The sequence below is a fragment of the Symphalangus syndactylus genome, chromosome 24 (genome assembly GCF_028878055.3).
Source record: "Symphalangus syndactylus isolate Jambi chromosome 24, NHGRI_mSymSyn1-v2.1_pri, whole genome shotgun sequence".
NCBI classification, from domain to species: domain Eukaryota; kingdom Metazoa; phylum Chordata; class Mammalia; order Primates; family Hylobatidae; genus Symphalangus; species Symphalangus syndactylus.
This window is the reverse complement of record NC_072446.2, coordinates 8,438,609-8,459,692: the sequence shown is the minus strand read 5'-3', so window position 1 is coordinate 8,459,692 and position 21,084 is coordinate 8,438,609. Positions and strand designations below refer to the sequence as shown.

Genomic DNA, 21,084 nt, shown 5'->3' with positions numbered 1-21,084 from the left:
CTGCTGAGGTTCGGTGGCTGTGCAGACGTCCATGTGCTGGAGCTGGGCATGTACGAAAGCCATGTGGCGGCTCCAGGCTGCTGCTGTGGCACTGGTGTGCCTTGGCGTTGGTGAGGTGTGGCACGGCTGTGCAGTGGCGCAGGTGAGGTGAGGTGTGAGGTGGTATGTGTGGCCTTGTGGGGCTCAGTTTTCCTTGCCTGTGACCTCAGCCTATATCCAGCTCCAAAGTGTGGTCTGCGGTGGGGAAGGGCAGGAGCTGGATCTGGCCCTCCCCTGTGCTGACCTAGATTCTGCCTGGCCTGCAGGTCTTGCAGCAGACGTGTCTATAATGAGTCTAGTTGTGCAGGCTCTGTGGTCACCGTAGCTTTTGGTACCCAAGGGGGTAGACAGAGGTTTGAATCTAGGACTGGGCAGCTCCCTCACCTTCCACCCCCACAACTGTGGCCTCAGTCATCAACGGACGAGGCCAAGTCAGTAGCAGAAGCCGGGCCGTGCCCTCGGCTGGGTCCTGTGGCCTTCGGGCTGCCACCCTGAGCTGGGGATGGAGGTGGGGGCATGGGGCTGCCGCCAACACCTCGATGCTGCTTGCAGCTGTGGTGCTAACAATTCTAACGCCACGCTGTCATCTTTTTGGCTTCTGGAATTTTCAGCCAATTTGGGCTCACCGGAGTGATGCCGCCGCTCATCTGGCCGAGGCTTCTGGGAGCCTGAGGGAGTTGAGACCCCACCCTAAGCGGGGCATGGCGTGGGCCACGTCACATCCACCTTGTGTTTATGGGATGATTTAAAAGAACACGGCAGTCTCGGAAGAGTGGTGACGGCGTTTAGCTTAATGGCTTTTGATGCAGAAGCCAAAAGCGTGGTCTGGGCCAGACCTAGGCAGTCAGGACTCTGGGCTGGGCAAGGGCACCGTATGAAAGGCTGGGTGGGGATCAAGGGGAGCCAGGGTTCAGGCTGGAGGGCCCCTGAGGGGAGATGAGGGTCTGCAGGGGCTGTGGCATGAGGATCTTCATGGCTGCAGTCTTGGAGGAGAGCAAAGTCCAGACAAGCCTAGGGACGGGACAGAGGAGGTGGACAGAGGGGTGGGAGGCCGGCCACGGCCCACTGCACAGGGGGTCTTGGGGACGCCAGCTCAGCCCCAGGCCTCAGCTTAATGGTTGCCTCTCACCTGGGTCAGGGCCCACTTCTTGTGCCCAGGGCCCTCTCTAAGCTCTTCATCATGGCCCCTCTCCGCCTCCCCCCGGACCCCAGGCCAGCTGGGCAGCGCTGTGTCTGTGCTGTGCGTCTTTTGAGCTTTGTCTCGAGCCCTGGACCCTGGGGCTCCTCCTTCCCGGGCCTCTTCCTGAAGCCTGAGGAGCCACCCTCTGCTGGGGGAGGCTGAGCGTCCCTGCCCAGTCTGGGTGAGGGGAGTCACAGCCCGGCCCAGACCCCACTGCTTACATGTATGGCAAGTCATGGCCTTGCTCTCCAGAAGCCACGGCAGCCGGGTGAGGAGACTGTGAGCACAGGACTTGGTGTCCATCTTGGCTGTGCCCTCTCAGGAGTGTCAGCCTGGTGACCTTGTGACCTCTTATGTCCCCTCTGCAGGAAGGGTGACCAACAGTCTGGATTGGCCTGGGACTGTCCAGGTTTTAGCACTGAATGCCCACATCCCAGGAAATCTCTTGGTCCTGGACAAACTGTTTATTGGTAGGGTCTCGCCGGGAGACATATGAGAAAGTGCTCCCCCCAGGAGAAGCTGTGCGGTGCATGAGGGCACCCTGATGTGTGTGGGGGGTCTGGGCAAAGCTGTGCGGGGCATGAGTGCACCCTGATGTGGGTGGCGGTGGGGGGGCAGGCCTGGGCTCAGCCAGAAGACAGCCCCAGTTCCTCCAGCATGGCTGGGCCCCATCCCACCTCACTTCCTTCCATCTCCACCTTTGCTGACTCCTGGGATCTGAGCCTCCTCGGGTCTGTCTCTGGTTCTGAATGCCTCCTATGTGCCGGGTGCCGACAGCTAAAGACACATCTGTGTTTCATTTTGTTCCCACAATGACCCAGGGCAGTACTACTGTCATCCCATTTAGCAGATGAGAACAGGAGGCTCTGATGGAGTTTCCCTGGAGCGCGCTTGCTAACCGTACAGCAACGGGGCACTCAGCTTCCGCATGGAGCTTCCCGGAGCCTGTGGCTTCCTCTCCAGGGCTCCGGTGGTGTTGAATGTGGGGAGCTCACACTCTCACCAGGGAGACCTCACACCTTATCACCTGGGAGAGTCTCCGTTCCCATCTCTGGCTGCTCAGGGGGAGGTAGGTGGGGCCCTGCTCACTCACGACAAAGGAGGCTGAGCTGGAGCTCTAGGCCCCTCTTCCCCACCCACTGGAGTGTACCCCAAAGGCACATGGAGCCCCTGGGGTGCTGCCTGTGGTCGGGCCAGAGACTGCTCCACTGTCCAAGCTGTGCTCATGTATGTGGCCTGGGGACTGTTGCAGTGGAACCTGGGTAAAGAGCCCTGCGGACCTGTGCTCCAGACTCAGGCCAGGTAAGGATGCCATTGTGGCCTAGACAGTCTCCTGAGGGGAGCAGACCAGGGGGAGGTCAGGAGTACAGGTCTGGGACTGGCTTTTTCCTTGCTGTGTGGCCCAGGGTGAGTTACCCAACCTCTCTGAGCCTCTGTTTCCTCACTTGTCAAATGGGGATCATAATTTTCCCGCCTCAGGCTGGAGGCTTGCACATGTTGGGCCAGTGAGCGGTGCAGAGGGAGCCCCGTCTGAGGGCCCACCTGCCCGTGCTGCTCTGGACCTGGTCTGGGGTTTCGGCCTTGGGCCTGGGCAGCTCAGGTGGATGCTTGGAGGGAACACTGACCTCAAGTCAGCTGTGAGTGGGACAGGAGGCTGGTGAGTGGCAGCGAGCTGCAAGCCACAGGCAGGGAGAACTTCCCAGAGGTAGTGTAGAGTGAGTGTGTGTGTGTGTGGTGTGCCCGCGCGCGCCCTTCTTAGCCTGGGCAAGGAACTGGGAGACCAGCAGGCCAGCGCTGGCTCTGCCATGGAGGGGAAGCACTTTGAAGCCCCACTGTTCCTGGACTAGCTCTGCTGAACCACGGAGGGGCCGCCGTTTTCCCTCGGCTGCGGTAGAGGAACAAGGTCCTTCCCTTGGCTCCTGGCTGAGCCAGGTTCTGTGCGATGCGGCCCAACCCTGACCCCCAGTGGCCAGTTCCGAGAACTGCTGCGGAGGAAAAGGGACCATTCAGTAGGGTGGGGGTGGGGGCTGGCGCGGTTTCCGGTGACCCTAACCGCCTTCCTGAATAGCCTGGGTGCCCCCCAGGGAGGCCCCAGTGCTGGAGCTTCGGGCTTGGTGACAGGACTGCCGTGGCTTGCGCGGCACTCATTTTCGAGTGGACATGGGGGCAGGCAGGCCAGTCTCTGATGATTTAAGGATGCTGTGGTTTGAATATTTGTCACCTCCAAAACTCAAGTTGGAATTTAATCCCCAATGTGGCAGTATTGAGAGGCGGGGCCTTTAAGAGGTGATTGGGTCACAAGAGCTCTGCCCTCATGAATAGATTAATTTATTTATAGATTAAGGGTTATCACAGGAATGGGGCTGGTGGCTTTATAGGAAGAGAGAGACCTGAACCAGCACACGCACAGCCCCTCACCATGCGACGCCCTGCACTGCCTTGGGACTCTGGGGTTCCCACCAGCAAGAAAGCCTCATCAGATGTGGCCCATTGACCTTGGGCTTCCCAGCCCCCAGAACTGTAAGAAATACATTTTGTTTCTTTTAAATTACCCAGTTTCTGTTATAAGCAGCAGGAAACAGACTAAGATAAGCGGCAAGCCAGCCCCTGCCCACAAGGAGCTCCATTCTGGTGCTGAGAGACCCAGACACACAACGATGCTCTTTGTCTTGCTATAGAGACTTGTGGTGGCCCCAACCTCAACTTGCCAGCAATTTGTAAAAGAACCAAGTCAATTTTACATAGCAAATTAAACCCCAGGGTAAATATGTGTGCCTGGATTCCAACAGTAGGTAAAGATTCTTAATGGTGAAAACTACGACTCCCATTAAAACTCTTGTGTTCTGTTCTTACCACTGAGTTTAAACAACAACTCTGTGCTGGTCGCATAAAGGATATTTTTGTCTGGACCACCTACGGCCACGTTCTCCTCCTGGATGTGCACAGAACCCCCGGGCACTTCAGGAGCTCACTGGAGCTGGCTCCACCCCCATGCCCAGGCTCTGATGTGCTTGGTCTGGATTGGGGCCTGGGCACCAGTATTGTCCTAGTTTTGTGTTGCTATGAAGGAATATCTGAGGCTGGGTAATTTCTTTTTCTTTCTCCTAGGTGAGGAGAAGGATAGAGGCTGGGTCATTATAAAGAAAAGAGGTTTGTTTGGCTCACGGTTCTGCAGGCTGTACAGGAAGCACGGTGCCAGCCCCTGCTTCTGGGGAGGCCTCAGGGAGCGTGCACTCATGGCAGGAGGTGTCTCATGGTAAGAGAAGAGGCGAGAGAGAGGGGAGATGCCAGGCTTCTTTAAAACAACCAGCTCGTGTGGGAACTAATAGAGCAAGAATTCACTCATCACCATGAGGAGGGCACTAAACCATTCATTCTGGATCCTTCCCTGTGACCTGAACACCTCCCACCAGGCCCCACCTCCAACATCGGGGATCAAATTTCAACGTGAGGTTCAGGGACAAACATCCAAGCTATAGCAGGTATTTCTGAAGAACACCCAGGTGTTTCAAACCTGGGGTGAAGCCATGGGTTAATACTGTTTTTCAGACACGGCTGGAGACCTGGGATTCCTACACCACAGAGCCTCCCTGCCAGAGTTCTCAGCTCCTGGGGAGGCTGAGGCGGGTGGATCACTTGAGGTCAGGAGTTCGAGACCAGCCTGGCCAACATGGTGAAACCCCGTCTCTACTAAAAATACAAAAAAGTAGCCAGGCGTGGTGGCACACACCTGTAATTCCAGCTACTCGGGAGGCTGAGGCACGAGAATCACTTGAACCTGGGAGGCGGAGGTTGCAGTGAGCAGAGATCTCACTACTGCACTCCAGCCTGGGTGACGGAGTGAGACACTGTCAAAACAAAAGAAAAAGAAGTATCATGATAAAAGAAATAACATTTTAAAAAAGACTGTGGTATTTGCCTCAAGATAGACAGATCAATAGAACAAATTAGAGAGACCAGAACTAGACCCACAAATATAAGCAAGTGATTTTCAACAAAGGTGCAAAGGCAATTCAATAAAGGCCAGTTTTGTTCTCAGTAAATGATGTTTAACAGTTGGATATCCATATGCAAAAAAATGAACTTTGATTCATACCTTGCACTATATTAAAATATTAAGTCAATATGGATCATAAACCTAAATGTAAAACCTAAAATTATAAAACTTCTATAATAGGACATAGGAGAAAACCTTTGCAAACTTAGATCAGGTAAAGCATTATTAGATAGGATATCAAAACATAATCCATCAAATAAATAAGATGTTTCATCAAAACTAAGAACTTCTGCTCTTCCAAAGACACTGCTAAGAAAATGAAAAGACAAGCCCAGGCTGTAAGAAAATTTTTGCAAATCACATATTTGATAAAGGACTTGTATCCAGAGTATATCAAGAACTCTCAAAACTCAATAACGTTAATGGAAAAAAACAGACTCTGTAAAATATTTTAAAGAGGTTTATTCTGAGTCAATATGAATGACCATGGCCTGGAGAACACAGTCTCGAGTTGCCTGAGAAAGCCTGGAGAACAGTTTTGAGTTTCCCGAGAAAGGGTGCCCCCAGCAGTCAGATTACACTTTGATTTCATAGATTTCAGAGAGGCAGGAGTTACAGGCAAAGACAGAAATCAATACATAGAAGGTAGACATTGGTTTGGCCCCAAATGACAGGATATCTTGAAGCAGGGTGTACAGGTTATACGTGGATTCAGAGATTTTTTAATTTGCAACTGGTTAAAGGAATAAAGTTTAATTAAAAATTTAGAGTCAGCAGAGAGGAACGTTTTGAGTTAAGATATAAGCCTCTTAACCCATAGGGGTACGTGACTTAACTCCTGTCTGGCACAGCCTTAGGTCCTGTTTATAATTTGATATCTTATTGTCACAAAGAGTTTGTTTTGTTAGTCTTATGAAATCTGTTTTAACATTAATGCTTGAGGTGTTTGATGAGATGTGTCCAACTTCCCTTACCATCATGTCCAGGGATTCAGTTTTTAAGGTTTTCTGGGGTTCCTTTGGCCAAGAGGGGGTCTGTTGAGTTGGTGGGGGGCTTAGAATTTCATTTTTTTTTTTTGAAACAGAGTCTCCCTCTATTGCCCAGGATGGAGCGCAGTAGCGCCATCTCAGCTCACTGCAGCCTCTGCCTCCTGAGTTCAAGCGATTCTCCTGCCTCAGCCTCCCAAGTAGCTGGGATTACAGGTGTGCATCACCACGCCCAGCTAATATTTTGTATTTTTAGTAGAGACGGGGTTTCACTGTGTTAGCCAGGATGGTCTCGATTTCCTGACCTCATGATCACCCACCTTGGCCTCCCAAAGTGCTGGGATTACAGGCGTGAGCCACCACGCCTGGACACGCCTTTTTTTTTTTTGTATTTTTAGTAGCAGTGCTGGGATTACAGGCATCAGCCACCATGCCTGGCTCAAATACTACACTGTCTTGATTACTACAGCTTTATACTCAAATACTACACCATCTTGATTACTACAGCTTTATACTCAAATGCTACACTGTCTTGATTACTACAGCTTTATACTCAAATACTACACCGTCTTGATTACTACAGCTTTATTTATTTATTTATTTATTTATTTATTTATTTATTTATTTATTTTTGAGACAGAGTCTCGCTCTCTCACCCAGGCTGGAGTGCAGTGGCGCGATCTCGGCTCACTGCAAGCTCCGCCTCCCGGGTTCACGCCATTCTCCTGCCTCAGCCTCCCAAGTAGCTGGGACTACAGGCGCCCGCCACCACACCCGGCTAATTTTTTGTATTTTTAGTAGAGGCGGGGTTTCACCGTGGTCTTGATCTCCTGACCTCGTGATCCGCCCGCCTCGGCCTCCCAAAGTGCTGGGATTACAAGCGTGAGCCACCGCGCCCGGCAACTACAGCTTTATACTCAAATGCTACACTGTCTTGATTACTACAGCTTTATACTCAAGTACTACCCCGTCTTGATTACTACAGCTTTATACTCAAATACTACACTGTCTTGATTACTATAGCTTTATACTCTGTTTTGAGGTCAGGTAGTGTGAGTCCCTCTAACTTTGTTTTTCAAAGTTGTTTAGGGGATTATAGGTTCTTTGCAAATTTCTATGCAAATTTTAGAATCAATTCGTTAATTTCCACAAAAAAGCCTCTTGCAATTTTAATTGCATTAAATCTATAGATCAGTTTGGGTAGAATCGGTATATGGCGTTTTCTGATCCATGAACACAGCATAACTCCTATTTACATCTTTAATTTCTCTCAGCAGTTTTACAGTTTTTAATGTACGGCTTCTGTCAGTTGTATTTCTAGGTATTTCATATTTTGGATGCTATTATAAATAGCATTATTTTTAAAAACTTTCAGTTGATTATTCGTTTCTAGGATATAGAAATCCTATAGATTTTTGTGTAATGATTTTGTATCCTGAAACTGCTGAAGTTGCTTATTAGTTGTAGTAGCTTCTTTGTGGATTATACCCAACTTTCTACACAGATGATCATGTCTGTGAATTAGACAATTTTTTCTTTCTAATCTGGACACCTTTTATTTCTTTTTCTTTCTTATTGGTTTGGTTAGAGTGTCCAGTACAATGTTGAATAGAAGTGAACATCCTTGCCTCCGTCTTGCTCTGAGGAGAGACATGGGTTAAGATTTAACTTGGGTTTTTCATATCAGGCTGACGCATTCTTCCTATTCCTAGTTTGCTGAGAGTCTTCATAAGGAATGGATTTTAGATTTTGTCAAATGCTTTTTCTGCGTCTATTATGATAATCATGTGTTTCCTTTTTTAGTTTGTTAATATAATGAATCACACTGATTTTGTTAAACTAACCTTGCATTCTGGAATAAACCCTGCTTGGTCATATTATAGTACTTTTTTGAATATTGATGGATTTTTATTTACTAAAATTTTGTTAATAATTTTTGCATCTGTGTTTTTGAGGGATATTGGTCTGTAATTTTTTTTCTTGTGGTGCTTTTGGTATCAGAGTAATGCTGGCCTCAATGAATGAGTTGGGAGACAGTCCCACTTCTTCAGTTTCCTCAAAGAATTCTGTGAAATTGGCATTCTTTTCTTTCTGGAGACAGAGTCTTGCTCTGTTGCCCAGGCAGGAGTGGCGTGGGTCACATCAGGGCTCACTGTAGCCTCAACTTCCAGCAAAGTGATCCTCCCATCTCAGCCTTCCAAGTAGCTGGACCAGAAGTGTGAGCCACCACACCTGGCTAATTTTTAATTTTTAGTAGAGACGGGGTCTCGCCATGTTGCCCAGGCTGGTCTTGAACTCCCAACACTCCAGGGATGACGCCTTCACTCAAATCACAGCCCCTCTGGCTGTTCATTCCTGGAGACCCTTGTGCTGCATTGGCCCCTGCTTGCTCCTGGTCCGTCTGGCCACCCTCAGGCTCTTGCCTGGTGTGTCACACCTCCCTCATCTACTGTCCCTCCTGGCTGCAGGCACCTGCCCAGATGCCACTCCACCATCTCCCCTCCTGTTTGAGATGCAGGGCATGACCACGGGTGCTGCTCTTAGAGCTTCATGCTCTGCCAGCCCCACTGGGAAGCAGCTGAGGCCTCAGTCAGCCACCTTGGGGGCCCAGATTAGTTTGAGACACTTGAGACCTGTTAAGTCCCGTCCCACAGACCCTTCTGAGCCTCCAGTGGGGCCTGGCCAGACTGGTGATGGGGAGCATCCCAGGGGCTTGGGGACACTTGGTGGCCAAAGGTTGGAGAGGGTGGAGGATGCTCAGCCAGAGCCGGAGCAGCCCCTTCAGTGGGACAGTGGTAGAAAACTGATAGTAATGCAAACAATTCTTGTTCTAGAGCTGCAAAGGAGTTTTGCTCAGAGGAATGAAGTAGATGAGTGTTTTGTGGATATTGACCTGTTTTGTGTCTATTTCTTTTTTTTTTCTTTTTTTGTTTTTTTATTATTATTATTTTTTGCACACAAAACAATAAACATTTTCTAAAAATACAAACAAAAAGATGAGTATCAAACATATTAGGAAGGTTGCACATGGGAAGACGGGGAATAGAAATGGGGAGTGGGAATTAAAGAAAATAAATGAGAGAGGGACTTTGTATGGATCAATGATAATAACTCCATCCTCTATTTGACAAAGAAGAAGGAGAAGGAAGAGGAAGAAAAAGAAAGTGGGATAAAGGATCAGAAAGGGAGGAAAATAGAAAAAATTAGAGTATGACTCCAGGGTGGACCTGTTTGTTGTCACTGGGTTGGTTGGTTTGTCTGTTGTATTCTTCATGTTTCGCCATGTTGGCCAGGCTGGTCTCGAACTCCTAGCCCGAAGTGATCAACCCGCCCCGGCCTCCCAGAGTGCTGGGACTACAGGCGTGAGCCACCACATCCAGCCCCCACATTGCTTCTGGCCTCCGTGGTAGACCTCCCAGACAGGGCGGCCGGGCAGAGGCGCTCCTCACTTCCCAGACGGGGCGGCCGGGCAGAGGCGCTCCTCACTTCCCAGACGGGGCGGCCGGGCAGAGGTGCTCCTCACTTCCCAGACGGGGCGGCCGGGCAGAGGTGCTCCTCACTTCCCAGACGGGGCGGCCGGGCAGAGACGCTCCTCACTTCTTCCCAGACGGGGCGGCCAGGCAGAGGCGCCCCTCACTTCCCAGACGATGGGTGGCCGGGCAGAGGCGCTCCTCACTTCTTCCCAGACGGGGCGGCCAGGCAGAGGCGCTTCTCACTTCCCAGACGATGGGTGGCCGGGCAGAGGCGCTCCTCACTTCCCAGACGGGGAGGCCGGGCAGAGGCGCTCCTCACTTCCCAGACGGGGAGGCCGGGCAGAGACGCTCCTCACTTCTTCCCAGACGGGGCGGCCAGGCAGAGGCGCCCCTCACTTCCCAGACGATGGGTGGCCGGGCAGAGGCGCTCCTCACTTCTTCCCAGACGGGGCGGCCAGGCAGAGGCGCTTCTCACTTCCCAGACGATGGGTGGCCGGGCAGAGGCGCTCCTCACTTCCCAGACGATGGGTGGCCGGGCAGAGGCGCCCCTCACCCCCCAGACGATGGGTGGCCGGGCAGAGGCGCCCCTCACTTCCCAGACGATGGGTGGCCGGGCAGAGGCGCCCCTTACCTCCCAGACGGGGCGGCCTGGCAGAGGCGCTCCTCACTTCCCAGACGATGAGTGGCCGGGCAGAGGCGCTCCTCACTTCCCAGATGGGGCGGCCAGGCAGAGGCGCTCCTCACTTCCCAGACGGGGTGGCCGGGCAGAGGCGCTCCTCACCTGCCAGACGGGGCGGCCGGGCAGAGGCGCTCCTCACCCCCCAGACGATGGGTGGCCGGGCAGAGGCGCTCCTTACTTCCCAGACGGGGCGGCCAGGCTTTGTGTCTATTTCACACCCTGGATCGTCGATCGTGTTTTGGGTCCTCCTTGGAACTGGGCTCTAACGCTCAACAGGCTTCTTCATTCATTATTGTTGGGGGTTGAGTTGTGTCTCCTAAAAGATGTGTTGGAGTCTCGGCTGGGCTCAGTGGCTCACACCTGTAATCGCGGCACTTTGGGAGGCTGAGGCGGGCGGATCACGAGGTCAAGAGATCGAGACCATCCTGGCCAACATGATGAAACCCCGTCTCTACTAAAAAAATACAAAAATTAGCCAGGCGCGGTGGCAGGCGCCTGTAGTCCCAGCTACTCGGGAGGCCAAGGCTGAAGAATCACTTGAACCTGAGAGGCAGAGGTTGCAGTGAGCCGTGATTGCGCCACTGCACTCAGCCTGGCGACAGAGTGAGCCTCCATCAAAAATAAAAAAAGATACGGTAGAGTCTCGACCCCAGCACCTGTGAGTGTGACCTGGTTTGGAAGTGGGGTCTTTGCAGATTTAATTAGTCCATTTGAGGCCATGGTGGACTGGGGTGCCCTTACAAGAAGAGGGAAATTTGGACACAGAAGATGCAGAGGACAGTGCTGTGTGAAGACAGAAGTGGTGGAGGCTGGAGGGATGCATCTGTGAGCCAGGGAGCATCGAGGATTGCCAGCAACTGCCAGAAACTAGAGGAGGCGAGGAAGGGTCATCCCTGGAGTCTTCGCAGGGAATGCAGCCCTGCCAATACTGGATTCCAGACTTCCGGCCTCCAGGACTAAGAGAGAATAATTTTCTGTTGTTTAAGCCGGTCTGTGGTCCTTTATTATGGAGCCCTAAGAGACCATGCAGTATGCGTGGAAGGGGCTGCTCCGGACAGAGGAAACCACACACGCAGATGTCCCAGGAGTGGGGGGTAGGGGAAGGAGGTGCTGGGTCACGGAGAACCTTTGAACTGTTTTCCTAAAGGCAATGGGAGGCTTTTTTAAAAAGCCCTAATTCTGGAAAAGGTTAAAGCACACATTTTGAAGACAAAACTATGACCCTCATGCCAGAGGTTTTATTTAACTTGTGTTGGTTTTAACCCCTGGGCCTGAGAATGGAGAACAGGGCGAGTGTGACAGAGGCATGCCCGCTGCTGGGGAGGCCAGTGGGGCCTCTGCGCCTCCTGGCAGGGGTCACTCAGGAAGAACAAGAGGTCATGTGGAAGACTATGCTGGATGTTAAAGGTGGAATTTTGGTGCATTTGTCCTGGACCACTGATGCTTTCTTGTTCAGCACAAGGGCGATGGCAATGGCCACTGGCAATCCTGGACTCCAGGTGTGTGCATGTGTGTGTGTAGAGGCACTGGCGTATCCAGGCGTGTGCATGTGTGTGCGTAGAGGCACTGGAGTATCCAGGCGTGTGCATGTGTGTGCGTAGAGGCACTGGAGTATCCAGGCGTGTGCATGTGTGTGCGTAGAGGCACTGGCGTATCCAGGCGTGTGCATGTGTGTGCGTAGAGGCACTGGCGTATCCAGGCGTGTGCGTGTGTGTGAGTAGAGGCACTGGCGTATCCAGGTGTGTGCATGTGTGTGCGTAGAGGCACTGGCGTATCCAGGCGTGTGTGTGTGTGTGAGTAGAGGCACTGGAGTATCCAGGCGTGTGTGTGTGTGCGTAGAGGCACTGGCGTATCCAGGCGTGTGCGTGTGTGCGTAGAGGCACTGGCGTATCCAGGCGTGTGCGTGTGTGTGAGTAGAGGCACTGGCGTATCCAGGCGTGTGCGTGTGTGTGTAGAGGCACTGGCGTATCCAGGCGTGTGCGTGTGTGTGTAGAGGCACTGGCGTATCCAGGCGTGTGTGTGTGTGCGTAGAGGCACTGGCGTATCCAGGCGTGTGTGTGTGTGAGTACAGGCTCTGGCGTATCCAGGCGTGTGTGTGTGTGAGTAGAGGCACTGGCGTATCCAGGCGTGTGCGTGTGTGTGAGTAGAGGCACTGGAGTATCCAGGCATGTGCGTGTGTGTGCGTAGAGGCACTGGAGTATCCAGGCGTGTGCGTGTGTGTGTAGAGGCACTGGCGTATCCAGGCCTGTGCGTGTGTGCGTAGAGGCACTGGCGTATCCAGGCGTGTGCGTGTGTGTGAGTAGAGGCACTGGAGTATCCAGGCGTGTGCGTGTGTGTGAGTAGAGGCACTGGCGTATCCAGGCGTGTGCGTGTGTGCGTAGAGCCACTGGAGTATTGACACGCTAGGGGTGGACACACCCAGTGTGGATGCCCTGCAGTGTTATCCTGGGAAGCAGATGATCTGGGCCGTCTGGTGGCCACACTGACACTGTGCTGCTCTGTGTTTAGCTGGGCACGTGCTCTGGGCTGGGCATGAGGCAAGATGAGGACAGCTGCTGGGCTGTGGATAGTTGTTCACAGGGCTGCAGGCTCTTGTAGGTGGGCCAGGAGGGGCTGGGCAGCCCATGAGGGTGCGGCTGAGACTCCACACTGAGCCCAGGTTTAGGGAACCTGGTGGGGGTCACATCCTCCCCTGTCACAGACTTGTCCTGGCCTCTCTCATGTCCTATAGAGACCCCCTCACTATCCACTCTCAGGATCTGTAGAGACCCCCTCACTGTCCACCCTCATGTCCCATAGAGACCCCCTCAGTGTCCACCCTCAGGACCTTCAGAGACCCCCTCAGTGTCCACCCTCATGTCCCATAGAGACCCCCTCAGTGTCCACCCTCAGGACCTTCAGAGATCCCCTCAGTGTCCACCCTCATGGCCTGCAGAGACCCCCTCACTGTCCACCCTCAGGACCTGCAGAGACCCCCTCACTGTCCACCCTCATGTCCCATAGAGACCCCCTCAGTGTCTACCCTCATGTCCCATAGAGACCCCCTCAGTGTCCACCCTCATGTCCCATAGAGACCCCCTCACTGTCCACCCTCATGGCCTGCAGAGACCCCCTCACTGTCCACCCTCAGGACCTGCAGAGACCCCCTCACTGTCCACCCTCATGTCCCATAGAGACCCCCTCACTGTCCACTCTCATGTCCCTTAGAGACCCCCTCAGTGTCCACCCTCAGGACCTTCAGAGACCCCCTCAGTGTCCACCCTCATGTCCCATAGAGACCCCCTCAGTGTCCACCCTCATGTCCCATAGAGACCCCCTCAATGTCCACCCACATGTCCCATAGAGACCCCCTCAGTGTCCACCCTCATGTCCCATAGAGACCCCCTCACTGTCCACCCTCATGGCCTGCAGAGACTCCCTCACTGTTCACCCTCATGGCCTGCAGAGACCCCCTCACTGTTCACCCTCAGGACCCTCTGCATTTGCTCCTTGGGTTCCCGGAACTTGAGCTTGGGTCTTGGTCCACAGCAGCTTTGGGAAGGGCCCTCAGCTGCTTTTTGCTTCAGCAGCTGGGGAGCAGTTAACCTTCAGACCTGACCCTACCCCAAGGCAGCTCAGGGAGGGGCTGGACACTCGGTTATTTATGTATTTACTTATTTTTATTTTATTTTTATTTATTTATTTTTTTGAGACGGAGTCTCGCCTTGTCGCCCAGGCTGGAGTGCAGTGGTGCAATCTCGGCTCACTGCAAGCTCCGCCTCCCGGGTTCACGCCATTCTCCTGCCTCAGCCTCTCCGAGTAGCTGGGACTACAGGCGCCCGCCACGACGCCTGGCTAATTTTTTGTATTTTTAGTAGAGACGGGGTTTCATCATGGTCTCGATCTGCTGACCTCGTGATCCGCCTGCCTCGGCCTCCCAAAGTGCTGGGATTACAAGCGTGAGCCACCGCGCCCGGCCCATATTTACTTATTTTTAAATCAAAGCACAGCAAACATGACCATGTGGGGATGACCCAGTGGACCCTCACAGTGAGCCCTGGGCCACACAGAGCATGGCCCTGGAGCACCCCGTGAGGTTTTAACAGGGTCTTGGGGGACCTTGGTGCTTCCTGAAGTTTCCAGACTGCGTCTGCCTCCTCGTGCACCAGAGGGTGGCAGCATCTGTTCATGTTTGCCCACCTGGACCCCATCCAGGGGTTTTTACCAGGGGGACCTCATCCTTTCTGGGGAGTGGGAGAACACCTGAGGGGTCGGCCTGGAACGGGAGGTTGCAGCCCATTGCCCGAGTCTTAAAGTGTGCCCTTCCCCACAGCACTTCAGGATCACTCTGGGGCCATCCTGGGATTAGGAATTTTAAAATGTTTTAAAAAATTATTTTCTTTTTTTGGGGGGAAATTGGTTATAAATCCAGATGATTCAAAAAGCAAAACTTTAAAAATGAATAATAGCCGGGCTCCAGGGCCATGCTCTGTGTGGCCCAGGGCTCACTGTGAGGGTCCACTGGGCCACCCCCACATGGTCATGTTTGCTGTGCTTTGATTTAAAAATAAGTAAATATGGGCCGGGCGCGGTGGCTCACGCTTGTAATCCCAGCACTTTGGGAGGCCGAGGCGGGCGGATCACAAGGTCAGGAGATCGAGACCACGGTGAAACCCCGTCTCTACTAAAAATACAAAAAATTAGCCGGGCGTGGTGGCGGGCGCCTGTAGTCCCAGCTACTCCGAGAGGCTGAGGCAGGAGAATGGCGTGAACCCGGGAGGCGGAGCTTGCAGTGAGCCGAGATTGTGCCACTGCACTCCAGCCTGGGCGACAGAGCGAGACTCCGTCTCAAAAAAAAAAAAAAAAAAAAGAGAAGCATTTCTGCTTCTCCTCTTTCGGGTCCTTGACAGTGATTTCTGTGCATCACAAACACACGCGCTCCCTCAGTTACGTGCGTCACAAACACACGCGCTCCCTCAGTTACGTGCGTCACAAACACACGCGCTCCCTCAGTTACGTGCGTCACAAACACACGCGCTCCCTCAGTTACGTGCGTCACAAACACGCGCGCTCCCTCAGTTTTGTGCGTCACAAACACGCGCGCTCCCTCAGTTTTGTGCGTCACAAATACGCGCGCTCCCTCAGTTTTGTGCGTCACAAATACGCGCGCTCCCTCAGTTTTGTGCGTCACAAACACGCGCGCTCCCTCAGTTTTGTGCGTCACAAATACGCGCGCTCCCTCACTTATATGCGTCACAAACACAGGCTCCCTCAGTTTTGTGCGTCACAAACACACACCCTCCCTCAGTTGTCAGGTGACTTTGCACTGTGCCTTTGCATGAAACACCATGGCTTAGAGAGATCCCGCATCGTTAGGGCCCCCTTGCCCATGGTGTGGCGGTGCCTGACCGATTTAGCCGTTATTGAGGGACAGCCAGGTTGCTTTCAACGTTTTCTTTTTCACCGACAGTGGTGCCAAAGGCGTCCTTGGACATGAGTCGTCTCCCAGTGGGTGAGCACATCTTAGGGCAGATTTCTGAAGGTACATGTGCCAGGCAGAAGGGTGTCTGAAGTTTTGACTTGGAAGGGCTTATTGTGACACTGCCCTTCACAGAGCTTGTACCATGGAGGTGGTAGCAGTGCCTTGCTGCCCATGCCTTCCTAATGTGTGTGTTGTGAAGTCTCTCGTTCTTTTTAAAAATTTATTATCTTTAATTTTTTAAAATACAGAGACATGGCCTCACTATGTTGCTCAGGCTGGTCTGGAACTTTTGGGTTCTAATTTTTGTATTTTTAGTAGAGACAAGGTTTTGCCATATTGGCCAGGGTGGTCTCGAACTCCTGACCTCAAGTGATCCGCCTGGCTCGGCCTCCCAGAATACTGGGATTACAGGCCCTTGACCCATTTTTCTCATTGCGTTGTTGGGTTTTGTCTTACTGATTTGTATGGGGCGTTTACATATTAAGGACCTTACACCTACATACTTGCAGATTTTTTTTCATTTTTTTTCTTAAAAAATTTTCTTTTGGGCCGGGCGCGGTGGCTCACGCTTGTAATCCCAGCACTTTGGGAGGCCGAGGCAGGCGGATCACGAGGTCAGGAGATCGAGACCATGGTGAAACTCTGTCTCTACCAAAAAAAAAAAAAAAATACAAAAAATTAGCTGGGCGAGGTGCCGGGCACCTGTAGTCCCAGCTACTCGGAGAGGCCGAGGCAGGAGAATGGCATGAACCCAGGAGGCGGAGCTTGCAGTGAGCCGAAATTGCACCACTGCACTCCAGCCTGGGCGACAGGGCAAGACTCCGTCTCAAAAAAAAAAAATTATTTTTCTTTTGAGAGACAGAGGTCTCACTGTGTTGCCCAGGCTGGTCTCAAACTCCTGAGCTCAAGGGACCCTCCCATCTCAGCCTCTCAAGCATCTGGGTCCACAGGTGTGTGGCACCACCTCCCCTGGTTTATTTGACTTTTGTCTTTGCTTAAGGAGTTTTGCCATAGATAATTTTCTTTTTATTACATGAGGTAATTAATCTTTTTCATAATATCGCCCGTCCCCCATGCTTTCTTCTAGTACTATTTAAATTAAAAACTTTTAAATCTTTTTATATCTATCCAGGCTTTATTTTGGTATAAGAGCCAAGCTTGTGATTGGTGTCAGTTAGCATCCATGGAGGAGACAGATGTCACCCTCAACTTGGGAAATTTGAGGAGAGATGAATAAAGGGACTAAGATGTCGTTGGCATGTAGAGAAGCCACTAAGGCTAATGCTGGGTGGCACCCCTCAGGCCTCAGAGGACACAGGGAGGCTGCAAGGGAGGTGGTCCTGCAGGAGCAGAGACCTGGGTGTGGGGAGACTCGAGTGCAGGGCCCTACAGGGAGGGTTGGGGAAACAAACACCCACTCCCAGTTGGCTCCCTGCAGGCCAATCGCACCCAGCAGCCCAGAGTCAGGGCTCCCTCCAGGCCAGTCCCACCCAGCAGCCCGGAGTCAGGCAGCCACAGGTGGCCCTACAGGTCACAGAGGTGGAAAGTGGGGTGGGCCAGATGCTGGACAGGTGCAGCACAGGACGCTGGGATGAGCTCTGTCAGATGCGGCTCCATTACTGAACCGACAACAACCGACTTGGGGAATGGGCACTTCCAGGAGCTCCCCAGGGCACTTGGACTCAGCTCCCAGGGGTGCAGTGTGCGGTTGGGTGTTGGAGGGCTCAGGTCTGGGCCTGGTGGAGCCCAAAGGGTAGGGCCAGTGTGGAATGAGCTGACCACAAGCTGTTCTAGACAAGGCTGTGATCTGCCTTTGTGAACCCAGGGCTGTTCATGGGGAGCTCTATGGACCTCTCAATGTCGTGTTTTGGGGTAAGGGTGGGGGTCAGGTGATGCTGGGATAGATGGGGCAGGGTCTGGGGGGGTGGGGAGGGCCGGGGAGGTTGTTGTCATTCATTCATCCAGTGCACGCGGGTGAAGCCCTGCTGTAGCCACGCCCTGGAACAAGGCCATGAGGAATCAGACACTAGCAGTTACTTTTAACGAGCACCTACTGTATGCAGGTTCCTTCTGTTGACCTTCACGAGCTCATTTAATGCTCACAACAACCCTGCCCTCTAAGTGAGGAGACTGGATTTCAGAAAGGTTAAGTAACCTGCCCATGGTCACACCGAGCTGGGATTCGAACACGGGACTGGCTGACTCCAGGCCTCAAGCTCCGTTCTGCTAAGCTGTGCTGCTGCCTCTGGGAAGTCTCACAGAGATGAAGGCCAGCCTGTCTCCACTTTTGGGGAATTCACCCTCCATTGGTTGGGCAGAGGCCTCATTATCTCATAAGGACAGCGGAGAGATTCGTGCTGAGCCGCATGCGCTGTCCTGCACTCACCTATTCTTGCGGCCCAGGAACTGAGCACATATGTTGAGCTCCTGCCAAAAAGTTATGATGCTTTTTTTTTTTCTTTTTTTTCTTTTTGAGACGGATTCTCGCTCTGTTGCCCAGGCTGGAGTGCAGTGGTGCAATCTCGGCTTACTGCAAACTCTGCCTCCCGGGTTCACGCCATTATCCTGCCTCAGCCTCCCGAGTAGCTGGGACTACAGGCGCCCGCCAACACGCCCGGCTAATTTTTTTGTATTTTTAGTAGAAACGGGGTTTCACCGTGTTAGCCAGGATGATCTCGATCTCCTGACCTCGTGATCGGCCCGCCTCGGCCTCCCAAAGTGCTGGGATTACAGACGTGAGCCACTGCACCCAGCCAAGTTCTGATGCTTCTTGACATAAAATCTTTAAGCATTAAAACAATATTAAATCATAAAAGCAGTATAAGAAAGTCTAAAACATTGCAGATTTTCCTGAGGTCAACTTAGACACTTTAAAAAAAATGCCAAATTCTTAAAACAATTGTTTTTGGTGTCCTGCTTTGATGGTTCCCTAAACACTTGCTCTGACTGTTAGAAATTCTGTACCTGGGTAGCTGGGGCCCCTGCGGAGAGGGAGCAGCTCGCCCAGTGAAAGAGGCTTGGCCATCGCCCTGCAGGGACTCTGCTGCTGGGGGAGCGGGCAGAGCATGTGCAGTGTGGGGTGTGGCGTTCAGAGGGAGTGGCCTCCACAGCCCTGTGGCCGGGGTAGGGAGCCCGGGGGGCCATCCATGTTTCTCTTGAGGTACCTGGCAGAAGGCGGGTCGGGGGGTGCGGGGGGCGGTCCTTGACAGCAGAGCAGAGAGAGATGGTGGTCAGAGGCCCAGGCGGGCTCTGATTAGGTCCAGGCCGGGGTCCGGGATCCACAGGAACCCCTCGACCACCAACAGGGCCTTGAGCACCCTGGCCAGGGCGGAGGTAGTCCAGGACAGGACAGTGCTGCCAGTGGTGAGTTGAATTTGGGTTAGGGGTAGGGTTAGGGTTAAGTTCAGGCGCTTGGGAACAGACAGTGACCAGGAAGCCTCCGGCAGCAGTGGGCCCCAGGGCTGACCTGCTGCTCGTCCTGCCCTGTGCTCCACCATCCTGGTTTGCCCAGGTGAAGGGGTTTCCAGGACTCTCCGTTTTAAAACCAGCACAATCTGGGCCAACTGGGACGCACTGGTCACCTTGCCAAGGTGTCCCTGTTCCTGAGGGGGAAAGCGGATAGGCAGTTGTTGCCCAGAGCCCAGGGAAAGAAGCCAAGCCAAGGTGTAGACAGATTTCCCTGCCCCAGACTAAGGGAGCTGTGGACAGAGGCCTTTGCTGGGAGGTGCTGGGTCCTTTCCTCTAGGCAGCGCTGGGATTTGGGCCCCGAGACCTCGTGTTTCTCTGACCCAGGGAAGAAGCCTGTGTCCACTCTGGGCCTTGCCCTTCTTTTGTTTTCCTTGGTGGAGGGAGGGAGAGAAGGTTGCCAGCACTGTTTGCCCGAGTGAGGCTCATTTCTCCTTTGTCTGCACAAGGCTGGACTGCCCTGCATTTTCATGGTAAGTTTGTTTTTTCAAGCCGTTGTTAAAATCCTGGAAGCAGAGAAAATGCATTTGCTCCATCACCTTCCCTGATATGACAAGTCCTATAAAACCTGTTAAAGCCTTTAATGAAATCCCCGCTCAGAGCTGCTCTGTGAATGAATGTGGAATCAGAATTTAAATTAAAATGTTGTTCTTGTTGTCTGGAGGCCTTGCCTGGGAAGAAATTAAAGGGGCAGCTCACCTTTCTGCCACTGTTCTCAGGCCGGGTGGGCGCCATGACTGGCCACCCTTTGACCCAGAGCTGGGGGCCCACCTGCGACTCACGGGCTGGGCCCAGGTGCTAGCTGGATCTCAAGGCAGTGGCTCTCTCTCCCCACACCTGAGACTGTCCCCACCGCAGGCCCCACAGAAAATCCACGTTGAGGGGGAAGGTGGGTGTGCCTGTGGACCAGGTAGCCACTTGGGACTGGAGGTTTTATATACTCAGAAGCAGAGTCAGTCCGTGAGCTCACAGGCTGACAGCAGGGGTGTGGGCAGACAGCTGCCCTGGAAGAGGAAGGAAGAAAGTGAGAGTGACTAAGGGGCTCTGGGGTGTGTGAATGGGTTGGTGCAAGGTGGAAAGGAGGCAGGGAACGTCTTCCCAGATGAAGGGAGCAGGTGGGAGGCCAAGGCAAGGGGCATGAGGCCTGGAGGCCTCGTGGCTTGGCTGGGGGCAGTACCAGCCCCACTCCTACCTGTTCAGCCTCCCCGCTGCAGCTCTTCCCTCTTTCCTTCACGAAGTCCTGCTCTTTGGACTTAAGACACACTCAGGAGTCTGTTGTTAAAAAACAAACCAAAGGCTCTCTCAGCCTCGACCCCATCCTAGCCAAGTTCTGAGAGCTCTCTGCTCCGTCTCCTCTTGTCTCCCCCTCCTCCTCCCTCTCCACCTCTGCGTGTCCCAGAGAGACAGAGACCCCCAGGCACCCCTGGCTGGTGGGAGAGGCAGCACAAACATGAACGGCTCACGGGCCCCATGTCGTTGCCTTCACTGTGGGGCGCAAAACAGCTGTGTGGAACCAGCCCAGGCCCTGAGGGGTGCTTTCCTCTCCTCTGTTTTCCAAGTTGGCAACGCTACCCTATTTCTTCTATGATGAAAAGGAGCTCTAAAAGCATTCAAAACATTTAAAAAGTGTGTGTAAGAAGTGTTTTCATCCCTGCATAGATTACCTCCAATGAATAATCAGCTATGCACCCCCCTCTTAAAGTGCTGTGAAGCTGCTGCAGGGAGGGCCCTGGATCCCAGGAGGAGGCCAGGAGGCCCTCGGGGAGGGCAGGGAAGGTGCTGCAGGTGGAGAGACTGCGGGACA

The 21,084-nt window shown here is 53.1% G+C and overlaps 1 protein-coding gene across 2 annotated transcripts in view; it reads left to right on the top strand.

The window, feature by feature from the left end:
- MYT1 (myelin transcription factor 1) overlaps positions 1-21,084 on the top strand; it is a 127,850-nt gene that overhangs the window by 12,831 nt on the left and 93,935 nt on the right. Inside the window, exon 1 of one of the 2 annotated variants that reach the window (XM_063634074.1) lies at positions 70-142. The exons of the other annotated variant lie outside the window; for it this stretch is intronic. The gene's annotated coding sequence lies outside the window, so the exon portion shown is untranslated. Of the gene's footprint in view, positions 1-69; positions 143-21,084 lie in introns of those variants that run through there. 2 annotated transcript variants of the gene reach the window in all.